The following is a 13,417-nucleotide window of genomic DNA, read 5'->3' on the forward strand; positions in this document are numbered from 1 at the left end:
AAAAGCCTTGGAAATCTTAGTGAATGAGATGCTACCATAGAGAATGCTTACTCTCTCAGCTAAGTGTCTGCTCAACCCCAACCACGTTGCTGCTCCCCTGTGTTTCCCCAGAGAGATTTTAACATGCGCTTAAACTACAAGCTCAGCAAATGATTACAGTAAAAGGCTTTTGGCTTGTGGTTCTAAACTATTTGCCTGCTTTGGAAAAATATTTTTACAAGGGTGGTAAGCCACTAATTTTCTTAAGAAACCTTTCAGCTGTTTGACAAATGCCGGAGACGCTTTTCACTTTTTTTTACAGTCCCTGCTACCTAGTGTTTTATCTACTGATCCCAAGAGCAGATGAGGGATGGGCTAGGCTACTCTACTCATGTCCTGATTGGCTTCTTCAAAGACTACTGATGCTCATTAGCAAGCATTCGCTAACAGAAATATCTGGCATTAACTGAGATTATGGGAAATTGTAACAGGAAGGGCTGCTTGTTGGGGTTTATGTCCTGCCCAGTTCCCACAGCTGGCAAGTCCCAAAGAAAATCATGCAGAGGTCTCCATAAGTTATAAACTGATTAGCCCATTAGCTCAGGCTTCACATTAGCTCTTATAACTTAGAGTAATCCATTATTCTTATCTATGTTAGCCACATGGCTCAGTACCTTTTTCAACAGGGTAGGTCACATCCTGCATCTTCCATGGTCTAGGCGGGACTCAGGAGGAATGGTCTTCCTCCTTCCCAGCATTCTCCTGTTCTCCTAGCCCCACCTCTACTTCCTGTCTGGTTGACCTACCTATACTTCCTGCCTGGCCAATCAGCATTTATTTAAAACATGATTGACAGAATGCAAACAATTCTCCCACACCAGGAAATAGAAAAACAAAGGGTACCCTTAAGATCAAGGTCATAAGAATCATTGATAAAGCAAAATAGAGTAGAAAATATTTTACACTATAAAGGCATAAATGAATCAACAAAAACAATGTCTTATTGACCTGATCCTAAATTAATGTTGACTGGCTTGGAAAGACATGGGTATGCAAATTGAGTGGAAAGCTTATTAAAACTTCAGAAGGCCATGTATAGCGGCTCATGCTTGTCATCCCATCACTGGGGATGCTGAGGCAGAACAATCATGGATTTGAGATCTTCCGAGGCTCCATAGTGACATGCTGCCTCAGAAAAAGAAAGAAAAGAAAAGTAAGGAAGGGAAGAGTTAGGGAGGGAAGGGGAACAGAAATGGGGTGAACAAGTGGAGAGTAAAATAACCTATAAGGAGGCAGTATTGGCTAACATACAGAACAGTGACAAACCCAACAGTGAGTGATGCAGGTAACACAGGAAACACAGAATTGGGGTGTCGCTAACAGCCTGTGTAGAAAACCGAACCTAGGGCTTCTTCCCCTATTGCAGGGGAACACCAGAAGTCTGATGTTTACCGACCTTAGCAGCCAACCTGTGTGCACTGCCCCTGCATTGCTACTTTAGTCTCCAGTACAGCATGCAGAGAAGATGATAGGCACCTAAGGTAAAGTGAGGTGTGATGGAGCCGCTTCTGTCAAAAGGCCACACCCTGCAGAATCCTTGAACCCCAGCTGTGCATGGTGTTTTCTTATCAGGAAAACAATATTGACCCTGTGGATTAAATAAATTAGGAAAACCCTTTGGCTGGGGGCCTGAAACACTGTTGACCCCCTATCCTGGAACTGCTCCTAGTGCCGCCACTGCTCTTCTTGTTTTGTTTGTCTTGTTTTGTCCTGTGCATTTCCTGTTGCCTTCTGACCAAGATGTAGCCAGCACCTCATCTGCCTGCATGCTGCCGTGCCCCACCATGATGCTAATGAGCTGGACCTCTGAAACTGTAAGCCACCACCTCAGTTAAATGTTTTTCTTTGTAAGAGTTGCTGGGGTCATGGCGTCTCTTCACAGCAATAGAAACCCTAACTATGACAACTTTTCAAAAGTACACCACAGCATCTCTGACAGATTTTGGGGAGTCAGGAGGCCAGTCTTGAGATTAATCCAGAAGGTGTTGTTATGGGTCTGGGGTCATTCAGACACTGACCGGTATATTTAACAAATGTATGAGTATATTTAACAAAGAAGAGGCTTTTATTCGGATACTGGTGTTGGTACCCGACACCAGAACTGCATCCCAAGATCTAGGATATTCAAGGTGCAGCAGTTAGCCACAATAACCCAGGGCTTATAAAGGCAGAAACCACAAGATTCTGACGACGTGTAGGCAGAGACTTATTTTAAAATATGTGTCGTGCAGTTATTCGAGCAGAGTGAGCAAGCTAGATTACAAAAGCAGAAAGAGTGGTTAACCTTGTGACCTACTAACTTGCAAGAACAGCAGTTCAATTGTACAGGATCGGTCAATTTTTGGAATTATCTTCAAAGTCTGGGGGAAAAGGGAAGAAGGTTACTAGAATACAGCTTTATAAAATATGGGCTTACATGCTCCAGGTGTTTTTGGTACTGGGGTTTTGTTTGTTTAATTTCTAAGCAACACTTTGTTTAAACTTTATGCTACACTATGAGGGCTAACAAACTTTAAACATAATGGTAACTCTCACAGTGTAACGCACAGCCTGCTGGAAGAGCCTGGATCGAAGCTCACAGGAAGGATCCTGAGGGCTGCCATCCACCACTAGCGTTTTCTTTTGTGTCCACAGGCCAGAACCAGATCACCACCCACATTTCCTACTCCCCCTTCACCCCAGGGCCCACCTGGCATCTCTTTTGCTCTTCACCCACTCACCAGAGAACCACCTAGATACCTCAGCCTCCCACCCTGGCCCCTAGTCAGCTCTGCGCACAGTGAGAGTCATTGCAGATCCAGGGACCACAGTGTGTCCACCATCCCACAAGATGCAGCTGATCTGACTGATGCAAACAGGTCCACATGGGAGACACACTAGAAGGCAACAGCCAAGGAGCCCCAGACACAAAGAGACATAGGACTTGCGCGTGGCATCAGAGCACCTGCATCAAAAAGTCCCACTTGGGGACTGTTGCTGTGAAATCAGCACAGCCAGGGCTGGGCCATGAGGGCCAGGATGGGCAGGGCTAAAACGGGCAAGGCCAATGACCAATAAAATATTAGAGGGGAGGGGCCAATGGAAAGGCGGGGCGGACTTGGAGGGAGGCAGGGTCAGAAGCTGAAGGGTTTGTTTGAGTGCAGGCACGATGGTCACCACCTAAGAAAAACTAAAGCAGGAAGAAAGTAATACCTGTGGTCAAGAATCTTTACGTTAAGGCCAAAAGTTCATCAGTGCACACTTAGGTACGAAGCACTATAGTAATTTATTTTTATCTTTCTATTCTTTTAAAATATTTATTTATTTTCCGTGTATATGTGGATGCCCAAGTCATATGTGAAGGAGCCCAAAGAAGTCAGAAGAGGCATTGGATCCTCTGGAACTAGAGGTATAGATGGTTGTGAGCCACCATGTAGGTGCTAGGAGCTGAACTCAGGTTCTCTGCAAGAGCAGCCAAATAAGTGTTCTTAACCTCTGAGCCGTCTTTCCAGTCCACACTATAGCAATTGAAATGGGGGTAATGATAGTTCCAAAGGTCTGTATATCACCACACAGTAGCCATGATCAGCTTGCCATAATGAGTTTACCATCATTCTACAATAGCATAAAGGCCAGAGACCTGTATGCAAAGCTTACTGGCATATATATATATATATATATATATATATATATATATATATGTGTGTGTGTGTGTGTGTGTGTGTGTGTGTGTGTGTGTGTGTGTGTATTAGATAGACCGACAGATAGTTAGATAGATAGATAGATAGATAGATAGATAGATAGACAGATAGGTATATAGATCATATATATGTATTCTCCACCCCACTTGTCCACCCCATGGATAGATATAGATATAGATGCCATGCCACTTAGGGTGATAATGCTCTCCCACCCCCAAGAACTATAGATTTCCTTACAAAAACCCCAGTACCGGATAAGAAAACTCATTTCAAGTTGTTAGAGGAGTGCATGAAACCCCCTAAACAGCACAGATGATTACTGTTGTCTTTGATTTGTTCTCCAAAAGTTGAGGGTGAGTCTCAATTGCGAAAGTCACCAAAAACAACATGGCTGCCTAAGATCTGAACAATGACAGCATCAGTTTATATGGCAACATATATGGAAAAATCACATACCTCCTTCCTGATGAAGCACTACAGGCAATAAAAAACTATAAGGGGGATAATTAGTCTTCCCCATGGATGAACACCTTAACTGGTTACTCATTATTAAATGGTCTGCCCCCAAAACATAAACATTCAAGTAGCACTCAATGGACTAAGCAGGTTACATTTATGTATTTGTTTACATATAAATATGAAACAAAAATTAAAGAAAAGGAGGCCATGAATTAGAGAGGGAGCTAAGAGAGTAGGAGGAGATGGAGGAAGGAAAGGGAGGGGAGAGATGCTCTAATTATATTTTAATTTGAAAAAATAGAAAAAGAACAGTAAAACTATTATTTTGAAAAGTTATTTTTGTACTTGGTATGATTACCATTTTATCTTCATGTTATAATGTACTTTAATATATTTTGATAAAGAAGAAAGGTTTTATTTAACTGTCTGATACAATTAATGGAAGGGCTAACAGTGTATCTATAAATAAAAATGCGAAAGTCTGTCATAAGACAAAAAAATGGAAGTTTGAACACAATTCTATCAATTTAATGCTATTATAATTATGAATTTTTGATGTAATCATAAGATGTTGATTATGGTTTTTGATCTGGTTTCATAAGTGAAATGTGTTTCCCTTTTGATTTGTTTCAAATGGTACAATGTGGACAAATGGGGCAGAGGGTGGGGATACAGAGAAAACTGCCTGGTGATTCTAGCTGCTGGGATCATTAGGGGTCATTACACAAGAATGCTTTTTCTTTGTTTTCTTAGCATTAGCTGCCATTGAGTTAAAGGTATTTATAATAAATAGCAAATATTATGCTATTTTCTGCTCTGTAACCCTCTTCTCTGCTAATATATGTTAATATTGTGCATATATTGCCTTTCTAAAGCCATCAAATAATGTATATATCAATAAAAGACATGTTTGTATTGATTTCAAAATAATAAGTTAAGTTAAATTTAAGGTAAGTATGAAAGTAAATATGTATACTATTGGTGGGACCCCTGTGGCAGCCACTGCTTGGTTCTTTGTATGGAGTGACCCGTACGTGTTTCTGGACCTCTGTACCTTAGCTTCTTCAACTATAAAGCCAAGGCGGTAATAATGGTGCCAACCTTACAAAGTTACTGGTAGAAGAGAATATCCTGATGTGTGCAGAGTCTATTTGAGGACGTCTAACACAGAGTAGCAACAGGGAAGGGGTGACTGGCAATGCCACCTTCTCTGAAGCCCCTGCTCCTTCATGTCAGTGACATACTAGTCACACAGTTTACATACAGGTCACTGTAGACAGAGCAGTGCTTTCACTTCCCAGCTGCCCAGTCCCAAAATAACCACACAGAAGTTTAATATTAATTACAACCTGTTTGCCCTGTTGCTCAGGCTTATTGCTAACTAGTTCCTGCTTTTAAATTAGCCCATTTCTATTCATCTGTGTTTTGCCACATGGGTCGTGGCTTTATCTGGCATCTCTCAGACTCTGCTCTTCATCTCTCCTGTATTCTCAGTTTGGCTTCCTGCTTAGCCTTAGTCTGCCTTGTTATAGCCAAATCGTCCATTTATTATCAACCGATAGGAGCAATGTATATTTACAGCATACAGAATGGCTATCCCACAGCAGACCAGTTTCCCTTGTGGTTCTCCTCAGGGCTCAAATCTGACCACCCCTGTAGCCCTGGGGACTCCGCTATGCTGCCACACTGGGGGCTGCTTCTTCGGGAGTCACCTGATTTGCCTTGCCACGCAGATAAGATCGGTCTTACCCCAACAGCAACTGAATAAATGGACTAGCAGAGCCTGAATCGTAACAACACACAGTGCAAGTACTACACTACACGAAGCCATTCAATTCATAAACTCATGCTGAGAGAGACAGAGTCGAGAAGGAATGAATGAAAGAGTGCCCCTTCCCAAGGCACTCCTGACCTCCCAATTGGCTAAGCAGAGGAGGAATGCTCATCTCCAGACTCCATGAGTTCAATTCCAGTTTCCCTCCCCCCTAGTCATGACTCGAGTCTAGTTCTATAATCTCTGCTTTTTCTCAGTCTTTCTTCTATACTCTATGAGTATCTGCCACAAAATTATTTTAATGATTAAATGAACTGATAAAACCCAGGTCTGTTGGGGAGCACCTATCATCTCAGCACTTCAGTGGTAGAGGCAGGAGGACTGAAAGTCCTAGACCAGACTGGACGACACAGAGAATAAACGTCTCAAAAACATAAACAAGCTAAGTGCTCAGCTTCCTGGACCTGCCACCATGACTGCCTGCAGCCATGTTTCATGGCTGTGATGGATTTTTATTTTTCTGGAACCATAAACCAAAACAAACCCTTTCATAGGAGATAGATAGATAGATAATAGAAAGATAGATAGATAGATAGATAGATAGATAGATGACGAAGATTCATCATCGTAATATTTAGAAGATGGGAGGATTATAAGTTCAAGTACAGATTGACTAAGTAACTTAACAAAATTCAGTTTCAAAATAAAAAGGAAAAATAAGGCTTGGAATAGCGTTCAATGAGTATTTGTCTAGCATATATTATGCTGTAAATTAAATCCCCAGAAAATAAATAAATAGGTAAATATTAATCAATATGCACTGTCTGTCACACAGTAAGTACTGTGACCCTGTCCCTGTTTTCTAGATGTATAAAAGAGACATAAAGATGAATGACCTACACCAAGGCACCTTTCTGATAGGTGAAAGCACATATTTGTTTAGGTTCTAGCACAGTATCATAGCAGAAAAATGGGAAGAACTGCATATCTGTGCTCTAGTGGGGAAAGAGCTAGCACCAAGGAGCAGCAGGCATCCTGCATTGGTGACCTCACCTCCTCGGAAGTTACTAGCTTTTTTAAAAAATGGGTTCTTCTCTCCTTCAATACATCCCTAGCACAGTTCCCCACCCTCCCCTCCTCCTAGCTCTTCCCCACCTCTGCACTTTCCCAGATTCACTCACTCCTCCCTCCCCCATTATTTCCTCTACAGAAAAAAAGCAAGCCTCTAAGAGACTATAGTCAAACAGAACAGGACAAGATATAGTAAGCAAAAAAGCCCTCATATCGGGCTAGACAAGGCAACCCAAAAGAAGAAAAAGTCTCAATAGCAGGCAAAAGAGTCAGATGTATTCCCACTCCCACTGTTAGGAGTCTGATAAAAAAATAAAAAAAATAAAAAATAAAAAAAAAAAACAGCTAAGAGCCATAACACATACATATAGCACCTAGTGTAGACCCATGCAGGCTCGGTGCTTTATTTCAATCTCTGTGAACCTGCATAAGCCCTGCTTAATTGATTCAATGGGTCGTAGGCTGGGTTGGTGTCCAGGTTTGTCTTCCAGTAGCCTGCAGAGTACCTTCTCACCACAAAGAGACTAGAATAGGCACAGAGGCACAGCGGCGGCGGCGCCAGACGCACAGAGGCGCAGCGGCTGCGGTGGCGCCAGACGCGGCGCAGCGGCGGCAGCGCCAGACGCGGCGCAGCGGCGACAGCGGCGGCGCCAGACGCAACGCAGCGGTGGCCAGACCCAAGCGGCTGGGACAGGCGTGCAATAAGGAGAGCAGATCGCCCTACTACAATTGAATCAAAGAGGGAGGCCTTTGGTTGGCCAGGTCACTAGCACAAGGGGAGCCTGGTCCTGTCCTGAAGATCCTTCGGAGGGGTGAGAGGGTTCTTGGCCTGCAGCAGGAACCACGAAAGGGAGTGAGGGCATTTTGTAAGCGGAGCCCTTGGCCAGCAGGGAAACCTGATCCGGTTTCTAAAGGATCCATTGAATAGGATCAATAGGAGGAGATGGGCAGGCGCCAAGGCAAGAACTCACCCAATAATCCGAAAAACAACATGAAAACATCAGAACCCAATGATCTTACAACAGAAGTATTTGAACAACCTAACACAGAAGAAGTGGAAAAAATCGACTTTATGAAGATAATAGAGTCCCTTAAACAACATGTAAAAAATGCCCTTATAGAAATGGATGAGAAGTATAACAAAAAGTTTGAAGAAATGAGTAAATACGTACATGATACCCTGGGAAACCAAGAAAAAACCATCAAACAGGTAATGGAAACAGTTCAAGAATTGAAAACTGAAATGAAGGCAAAGAAGAAAATACAAACTGAGGACCAGCTGGATATGGAAAATCTAGGCCAACGAGCAGAGTCTACAGAAACAAGCATAATCAATAGAATACAAGAGCTAGAAGAAAGACTCTCAGATGCTGAGGACACCATAGAGAAAATAAACGAACAGATCAAAGAAAACAGCAAAGCCAATAAATTCTCAACACAAAACATTCAGGAACTATGGGACACAATAAAAAAACCAAACCTAAGAATAATAGGAATAGAAGATGGTGAAGAGTCACAGCTCAAAGGCTCAGAAAATATTTTCAACAAAATTATGGAAGAAAACTTTCCCAACTTAAAGAAAGATATTCATTTAAATATTCAAGAAGCATACAGAACACCAAACAGACTGGATCAAAGAAAAACATCTCCTCGCCATATAATAATCAAAACACAAAATATACAGGTTAAAGAAAGAATATTAAGAGCTGCAAAAGAAAAAGGGCAAGTAACTTATAAAGGTAAACCGATCAGACTTACACCTGACTTCTCGATGGAAACTATGAAAGCCAGAAGGTCCTGGATAGAGGTTCTGCAGAAGCTAAGAGACCATGGATGCAAACCCAAACTACTATACCCAGCCAAGCTATCGTTCACTATCAACGGAGAAAACAAGACATTCCAGGATAAGAACAAATTTAAACAATACGTAGCCACAAATCCAGCCCTACAGAAAGTAATAGAAGGAAAATCGCAACCCAAGGAATCCAACACTGCCAACACTGCCTACAATAACCCAGGCATCTAATGACCCTTCACGAGCACATCTCAAAGAAAGGAGACACACAATCTCTACTACCAAAAGCAATAAGAATAACCGGAGTAAACAACCACTGGTCATTAATATCACTTAATATTAATGGGCTCAATTCACCTATAAAAAGGCACAGGCTAAAAGATTGGATAAGAAAACAGGATCCAACATTCTGCTGTTTGCAAGAAACACATCTCAACCACAAAGACAGGCACCTACTTAGAGTAAAGGGTTGGGAAAAGGTGTTTCAAGCAAATGGTCCTAAGAAAAAAGCAGGTGTGGCCATACTAATTTCTAACAAAACTGACTTCAAACTAAAATCAATCAGAAGAGACCGAGACGGTCACTTTATACTCATAACAGGAACAATTCATCAGGAGGACGTCTCAATCCTGAATATATGCGCCCCCAATATAAAAGCACCTACTTATGTAAAAGAAATATTACTAGAACTCAAGGCAGACATCAAACCACACACACTAGTAGTAGGAGACTTCAACACACCTCTCTCTCCAAGGGACAGGTCAATCAGACAGAAACCTAATAGAGAATTAAGAGAATTATTGGAGGTAATGAAGCAAATGGACTTAACAGACATCTATAGAACATTCCACCCAAATAGGAAAGAATATACCTTCTTCTCTGCAGCTCATGGAACCTTCTCAAAAATTGACCACATACTCGGAAACAAAGGAAACCTCCACAGATACAAAAAAATATCAGTGTCCACCTGTGTCTTATCAGATCATCACGGATTAAAGTTAGAAGGCAACAACCACGCTGCCCCCAAAAAACCGACAAACTCATGGAAACTGAACAGTCAACTACTGAACCACACCTGGGTCAAGGAAGAAATCAAGAAAGAAATTAAAGTCTTCCTTGAATTTAATGAAAATAAAGCGACAACATACTCAAACCTATGGGACACAATGAAAGCAGTGCTAAGAGGAAAGTTCATAGCACTAAGTGCCCACTTAAAGAAAACAGAGAATGCATACATTGGGGACTTAAAAACACACCTGAAAGCTCTAGAAAAAAAAAGAAGCAGACGCGCCCAGGAGAAGTAGAAGACTGGAAATAATAAGACTGAGGGCTGAAATCAACAAAATAGAAACACAGAAAACAGTCCAAAGAATCAATGAAACAAAAAGCTGGTTCTTGGAGAAAATCAACAAGATCGACAAACCCCTATCCAAACTAATTAAACGACAGAGAGAGAACACACAAATAAATAAGATCAGAAATGAAAAGGGGGACATAACCACAGACACAGAGGAAATTCAGAGAATCATTAGATCTTACTACAAAAGCCTGTATGCCACAAAACTGGAAAATACAAAAGAAATGGACATTTTTTTAAATAAGTATCATATACCAAAGCTAAACCAAGACCAGGTGAATGATCTAAATAGACCGGTTTCTCGCGAAGAATTAGAAATGGTTATCAAAAATCTCCCTTCGAAAAAAAGCCCAGGACCAGATGGTTTCAATGCAGAATTCTACCAGAACTTCCAAGAAGAATTAATACCTATACTCCTTAAGGTATTTCACAATATAGAATCAGAAGAGTCATTGCCAAATTCCTTTTATGAAGCTACAGTTACCCTGATACCAAAACCACAAAAAGACCCAACCAAGAAAGAGAATTACAGACCGATCTCACTCATGAACGTCGACGCAAAAATCTTCAATAAAATACTGGCAAACCGAATCCAAGAACACATAAGAAAAATTATCCATTATGATCAAGTAGGCTTCATCCCAGAGATGCAGGGCTGGTTCAACATACGCAAATCTATCAATGTAATCCACCATATAAATAAACTGAAAGAAAAAAACCATATGATCATTTCACTAGATGCGGAAAAAGCATTCGACAAAATTCAACACCCCTTTATGATAAAGGTCTTGGAGAGAATAGGGATACAAGGGTCCTACCTAAATATAATAAAAGCTATTTACAGCAAGCCAACAGCTAACATTAAATTAAATGGAGAAAAACTCAAAGCCATCCCACTAAAATCAGGAACACGACAAGGATGTCCACTCTCGCCATACCTCTTCAATATAGTGCTTGAAATTCTAGCAATAGCAATAAGACAACATAAGGAGATCAAGGGCATTCGTATTGGAAAGGAAGAAGTTAAGCTTTCGTTATTTGCAGATGATATGATAGTGTACATAAGCGACCCCAAAAATTCTACCAAAGAACTCCTACAGCTGATAAACAGCTTTAGTAACGTGGCAGGATACAAGATCAACTCCAAAAAATCAGTCGCCTTCCTATACACCAAGGATAAGGAAGCAGAGAGGGAAATCAGAGAAGCATCACCTTTCACGATAGCCACAAATAGCATAAAATACCTTGGGGTAACCCTGACCAAGGAAGTGAAAGATCTACTTGACAAGAACTATAAGTCTTTGAAGAAAGAAATTGAAGAAGACACCAGAAAATGGAAAGACCTCCCTTGCTCTTGGATTGGGAGGACCAACATAGTAAAAATGGCAATTCTACCAAAAGCAATCTATAGATTCAATGCAATCCCCATCAAAATCCCATCAAAATTCTTCACAGATCTGGAGAAGACAATAATCAACTTTATATGGAAAAACAAAAAACCCAGGATAGCCAAAACAATCTTATACAATAAAGGTTTGTCTGGAGGCATTACCATCCCTGACTTCAAACTCTATTGCAGAGCTACAGTATTGAAAACAGCTTGGTATTGGCATAAAAACAGAGAAGTCGACCAATGGAATCGAATAGAAGACCCTGACATTAACCCACAAACCTATGAACACCTGATCTTCGATAAAGGAGCTAAAAGTATACAATGGAAAAAAGAGAGCATCTTCAACAAATGGTGCTGGCAAAACTGGATGTCAATCTGTAGAAGAATGAAAATAGATCCATATCTATCACCATGCACAAAACTCAAATCCAAATGGATTAAAGACCTCAATATCAGTCCGAACACACTGAACCTGATAGAAGAGAAAGTGGGAAGTACTCTACAGCACATGGGCACAGGAGACCACTTCCTATGTATAACCCCAGCAGCACAGACACTAAGGGCATCATTGAATAAATGGGACTTCCTGAGGCTGAGAAGCTTCTGTAAAGCAAAGGACACTGTCACTAAGACAAAAAGACAACCCACTGACTGGGAGAAGATCTTCACCAACCCTGCAACTGACAAAGGTTTGATCTCCAAAATATATAAAGAACTCAAGAAACTAGACCGTAAAAGGCTAATCAACCCAATTATAAAATGGGGCACTGATCTGAACAGAGAATTCTCAACAGAAGAACTTCAAATGGCCAAAAGACACTTAAGGTCATGCTCAACTTCCTTAGCGATCAGGGAAATGCAAATCAAGACAACTTTAAGATACCACCTTACACCTGTCAGAATGGCTAAAATAAAAAACACCAATGATAGCCTTTGCTGGAGAGGTTGTGGAGAAAGGGGTACACTCACCCATTGCTGGTGGGAATGCAAACTTGTGCAACCAGTCTGGAAAGCAGTGTTTCGGTTTCTCAGGAAATTCGGGATCAACCTACCCCTGGATCCAGCAATACCACTCTTGGGAATATACCCAAGAGAGGCCCTGTCATACAACAAAAGTATATGCTCAACTATGTTCATGGCAGCATTGTTTGTAATAGCCAGAACCTGGAAACAACCTAGATGCCCTTCAACGGAAGAATGGATGAAGAAAGTATGGAATATATACATATTAGAGTATTACTCAGCAGTAAAAAACAAGGACTTCTTGAATTTTGCATACAAATGGATGGAAATAGAAAACACTATCCTGAGTGAGGTAAGCCAGACCCAAAAAGAGGAACATGGGATGTACTCACTCATAATTGGTTTCTAGCCATAAATAAAGGACATTGAGCCTATAATTCATGTTCCTAGAGAAGCTAAATAAGGTGAATCCAAAGACAAACACATAGGCATCCTCAGGAATATTAACCTTCATCAGGAGATGAAAGGAGACAGAGACAGAGACCCACACGGGAGCACCGGACAGAAATCTCAAGGTCCAAATCAGGAGCAGAAGGAGACAGAGCACGAGCAAGGAACTCAGGACCACGAGGGGTGCACCCACACACTAAGACAATGGGGATGTTCTATTGGGATCTCACCAAGGCCAGCTGGCCTAGGTCTGAAAAAACATGGGATAAATCCGGACTAGCTGAACATAGCAGACAATGAGGAATACTGAGAATTCAAGAACAATTGCAGTGGGTTTTTGATCCTACTGCACGTACTGGCTTTGTGGGAGCCTAGGCAGTTTGAATGCTCACCTTACGAGACCTGGATAGAGGTGGGCAGTCCTTGGGCTTCCCAC

The sequence above is a fragment of the Microtus oregoni genome, unplaced genomic scaffold (assembly GCF_018167655.1).
Source record: "Microtus oregoni isolate MIOR12 unplaced genomic scaffold, Mior012 000038F_ref0000394, whole genome shotgun sequence".
Taxonomy (NCBI): domain Eukaryota; kingdom Metazoa; phylum Chordata; class Mammalia; order Rodentia; family Cricetidae; genus Microtus; species Microtus oregoni.